The sequence below is a fragment of the Macaca nemestrina genome, chromosome 20 (assembly GCF_043159975.1).
Source record: "Macaca nemestrina isolate mMacNem1 chromosome 20, mMacNem.hap1, whole genome shotgun sequence".
Classification (NCBI taxonomy): Eukaryota; Metazoa; Chordata; class Mammalia; order Primates; family Cercopithecidae; genus Macaca; species Macaca nemestrina.
In genome coordinates this window covers 14,987,132-14,992,475 of record NC_092144.1, presented here as the reverse complement: position 1 = coordinate 14,992,475, position 5,344 = coordinate 14,987,132, and positions in this window count along the sequence as shown.

Here is a 5,344-nt window from a genome sequence, read left to right as displayed (position 1 = left end):
TCTTCCGTGCCTGGGCAGCCAGCCAAAACCTGGGGTTGGGCCAGCTGGTGCAGCTCAGGGTGACCCAGCACGAGCACTGAATTCTCAGGTCTCTGCACCTTCTTGGCAGTCTGCCAAGAAGAGGACTCTGAGCCCCAAGTTTGCCTCCACCCTGCCCTTCCAAGACAAGGGCATTCAGGTAAAAGTGTATACTTACCGTGAGAGTTCTCAGTCAGCTGAGCTGGGCCAGGCCAACCCTTGTCCCAGATCATCTAGGCTCCTCTCCAAACACGGGTGGGGATTATGCCAGGCACCCTACCTGGTGCAGACTTAGGAGATTCAGAGACAGAAGCCTCTCATCTCTGGCTTCATAACCTGGCAAGAGTTCAAGTTCTGCCTCCAAGCAGCCCAGAGCCTGAGTTGAGACCTGACTGCTGGAAGCAGGAAGAAACAATCCAATCCCAACCCCACTGAGGATTACCGGCGTCAGATTCTGGGGATAAAGAGTCCAGCTGGAGGAGCAAACCTACAGGCTGGGCTCAGCCTAGGAGGACAGAGTGGAGGCAGAGGGGATGAGGCTGAGAGGGGCCATATGATCCCAGGTGTAAACATATAGCAGGTGTAGACAGGTATGACATATTCCAGGTGTAACCAGGACCCAGGTGTAAATATACGTGTGATAAGATGTGATCATAGAGCCGATCTGCCCATACAGCAGCCGCCACCCCACAGACACGCCTCAGTCATAAGCAGACAGTGGTCAAACAGGTGGAAGTCCACGGGAAACAGAGGCAGTGATAGCTCTACCACAGCCCCCTCTCTCTGCACATGGGGCACCCGACCAGCTTCAGACAACACAGAGAGTTCAGCAACGGGCAAAGGACAGCCAGTGCAGTGTCCACCTGGAGCCAAGAGCATGGGCTTGATGCAGATGGAGAGAAAGATGTGCATGACTATGTGCCAGGGCCCCACCCACCAGCAGCACATGGTCCCAAGGGCGCTCAACAGGCCTTGTGTGCATAGGAGTCCTTCCTCCGAGCTCTGAATCAGGAGAAAAACACACAAAATCCAATTCATACCCTTTTAGGCTGTCAGAGAGAAGGAACTGCAGGAAAAAGATCTAGACCCAAGCCCTTGGAATTCCATGCAGCATCTCAACATCCTCTCTTATGGCTGAGCCCTCTCCTAAGCTTCCCCCAACATCCTCTATACATGACTCTCCAGTCCTTACGGTACAGAGACAAAGAAGGTCTTTCCCCATGTGGATTCCAAACACCACATTCCCTGGGTTCTCCTCCATCCCATTTTCCAGATGGGTTCTGAACAATGAAGTCACTTGCCCACAGTCCCGAGATAGCAAGTGGCAAGCCTGAGACCTGAGACTGAGTCTGTCTGAATCCATGGCCTGAGTTCTTAACCATCAAACTTCTTTGTGCCTGTATTAGTCCGTTTTCACACAGCTATAAAGAAATACTCAAGACTGGGTAACTTATGAAGGAAAGAGATTTAATTGACTCACTGTTCTGCATGGCTGGGGAGGCCTCGAGAAACTTACAGTCATGGCAGAGAGTGAAGGAAAAGCAAGCTTGGACCTTCACACTTGGCAGCAGGAGAGAGAAGAGAGAATGAGGAAGTGCCACAGTTCTCGTGAGAACTCACTCACTATCATGAGAATAGCATGGGGGAGACAGTCTCCATCATCCAGTCACCTCCACCTGGCCTCTCCCTAGACACATGTGGATTATGGGAATTACAATTCAAGCTGAGACTTGGGTGGAGACACAGCCAAACCATATCAGAGCCCCCAAAACAATAGCTCCACCTAGGACTTCCTTGTTCCTGGTCTATTCTTATCCCCTGGGGAAGGCTAGGAGAGGCTGGGCTGGGCCATCAAATCCCTGCCTGCCTCCTCCCTGCCTAGTAGGCAGCCAAAAATAAAGGGCGTGGGGCAGCAGCATCCCTCAGCCAGATCCTGCTCCAGGTGACAGGAGGCAAAAAGGGAGGCAGTGTGGAGATCAGGAAGTCTCAGGTGGGAACTGTCAGAGCCCCAAGAGGCTGGAGCCCCTTCAGTGGTTTTCCTTCCAACCAGGAACGTCTCAGCTGCCAAGTCACACAACCTCAAGGGATGTCTCCTAGCGAGTATGGAGGGAAGGAAGCCACCATCCAGAAGACAGAAGTTCGTGTTTCTCTCAGGGGCTCTTCCACCCCCTGCCCCCCTGCCTAGAGTAGGACAGTGGGCAGGCGTGTCGGACCAGCCATGGAGACCACTCTATGAGGGACCAGGCTCAGGCATCACCCATTCACCTGTGAGCCTCAGTCTTCCCATCTGAGAAACAGTCCTCATAAACCTTCACACAGCATTGTACATGTTCCATCAGACACCAGCACAGAGAGCAGGGACAAGTACGTCTCAAATCTTAGGTGAGGGCTGATCCCATCTATATAGAAAATGCCTGAGTGGCCCGGGCTCGGTGGCTCACACCTGTAATCCCAGCACTTTGGGAGGCCAAGGCGGGCGGATCACCTGAGGTCAGGAGCTCGAGACCAGCCAAAATGGTGAAACCCCGTCTCTACTAAAAATACAAAAATTAGCCGGGCATTGTGGTATGTACCTTCAGTCCCAGCTACTCAGGAGGCTGAGGCAGGAGAATCACTTGAACCTGGGAGGCAGAAGGAGGTTGCAATGAGGCAAGATCGTGCCATTGCCTCCAGCCTGGGCAACAAAGCAAGACTCCATCTCAAAAAAAAAAAAATACAGTGTATGTGTGTTTATTTGTTTACTCATTTATATATGCACTTGACAAATTTTCAGAAAAATCCACACATCACCATGGAATTAGAAGAAGTAGAATTAAGGTAAAGACCATTTTATCTTTCTACACATCTCTGTTGCTTTGTTTTTCAAACTAAGCTGCTATATATTTAACTGCTAAGCAAATATTTAGGAAGGAATAAGGATTTGGCAGAGCAAAGGCACATAGTTGACACACAACACAGGTGAGCAGTTGTTATTCTGTGTCCATGAAGACACAGTTCCTAGGAATCTGCATGGGGTCTCTAGAACAAGCATTCATGCCGCCTGTTGGCTGGAGTTTCACCTTGCCTGTCTTCAACTTTCAAGAAGGAAGAAGTTCTGAATTTAGTAGAACTCAGTTGATGTCCAGACTCTCGCCGGCTCAGTGACCCTTAGTAAGTCCCTTGCTCTCTCTGAGCCTCGTAGCCTCCTTGGTAAGAGGAAGAAGTGGAGTTCTACCTCACAGGTAGTTGAACTCAATAACACACTTTACTTGAGCAGCTACACTGTGCCAGGCACAGTGAGAAGGCCCTGGATACAGGATGAACAAGACAGACCGGGTCCCTGCCATCCTGTTGCTCACGTCTGACGGGAAGCCAACAGGTCATAAGACCAAGTCCAACGGTGGTGGTAATGAAAATCATTGCCACACTGAGGTGAGCTAGAAGGGGAGGGAGGGGGCTCTTCTGAACGCGGTGATCACGCAGGGACTCCCCCAGAGGTCACCTTGGAGCAGAAAGCTGAGTGACATTGAAGACGGGGCCCTGGGTAGGGACCAGCCCCTGAGGCTGTGCCAGGAGTATAAAAACCCAGCTCCCAGAGGAACAACCAAATAGCTAAAAGATGTGTCCATTTCTGCCTCCTTCCTCTTATGACCTGTTGGCTTCCCCTGTCAGACATTGGATATCCACATCCAAAAAAACAGTCAAACCACAATTCACGCCCCATACAAAATTTAACTAAATAGAGATTATGGAATTTCATGTAAAATCTAAAACTATAAAACTTTTAAAGAGAGTGTAGGGGAAAATCTCCGTGACCTCCAGTTAAGCAAAGAGTTCCTACATATGGCAGTGTAAACATAATTGATAAGTCTTACCTCATTCAAATTTAAAACGTTTGCTCTATGAAAGAAACTTCAAAGTCTAGGAAAAAGACTTGTAAATCACACAACTGACAAAGGACTTGTACATAAAATTTATAAAGAACTCTCAAAATCCAACAATAAGAAGGCGAACCACCCAAGGAAAAATTAACGAGCAGATGATTGAATAGACACTTCACCAAAGAAAATACAGGAGTGTCAAATGGGCACAGGAAGGCACGAGTGGTTCAACGCCGTTAGTCACTGGGAGACACGAATTAAAATCTCAGGGGTATGCCACAACATGCCCATAAGGAAGGCTGAAACAAAAGTTCACACTACCCATGGCTATTAATTATTTGGAGGACCCAGAATTCTCATACATGACTTACGGAAATTAAACATGATGCAGATGCTTTGGAAACAGTTTGGTAGATTCTTTTTATTTTATTTATTTATTTTTTTTTTGAGACTGAGTCTCGCTATGTCCCCCTCCCCCAGGCTAGAGTGCAGTGGCACCACCTCAGCTCACTGCAACCTCCGCCTCCCAGTTTCAAGTGATTCTCATGCATCAGCCTCCCGAGTAGCTGGGATTACAGGCCCGCACCTCCACAACCAGCTAACTTCTGTATTTTTGTAGAGATGGGGTTTCACCCTGTTGCCCAGCCTGGTCTCAAACTCTTGGCTTCAAGTGATTTGCCTGCGTAGCCCTTCCCAAGTGCTGGGATTACAGGCCCGGCCCGGTTTGATAGTTTCTTATCATGTTATACGTACACTTAGAATATGATCCAGCCATCTCATTCTAACAGCAATGAGAACTTAGGCTCCCCCAAGAACCTCTATACAAATATTCGTAGCAGTTTCATTCATAATAGCTGAAAACTGGAAACAATCCACACATCCTTCAGCTGATGAGCAAAGAGTGTCCCATCTATGCCAGGGACTCTTACTCAGCAATAAAAAGAATCAAAGTCTTGACATGTGCAATATGGGAGAATCTCAAATGCATTATACTAAGCGAAAGCAGCCAGACTCCAAGGCTACATATGATATGACTCCATTTACAACAATATGAAGAAAGAAAATCTATAGGAATACAAAACCCATTGTGGCTGCCAGGGGTTAGGGATGGAAGAAAGCTTTTTACTACAAAGGGTGGCTATGGTAGTGATGGGTACACGACTCTAGCCATTTGTCGAAACTCAGAACTGTGCGCCCAGTAGAAGAAAGTTTACTTCTGAAATGTTGACGTAATTCAAGGTGAAGCAGAGGGTGACTAGTTACATATGTTGTTTGCCTAAATAATGAAAGGATACCCAAAGAATAAGTGTTTACCTTTATAAAGAGGGAGAAACTGGGCCAGGTGCGGTGGCTCACACCTGTAATCCAGCAGTTTGGGAGGCCGAGGCGGGCAGATCACCTGAGGTCAGGAGTTGGAGACCAGCCTGGCCAACGTGGTGAAACTCCATCTCTACTAAAAATACAAA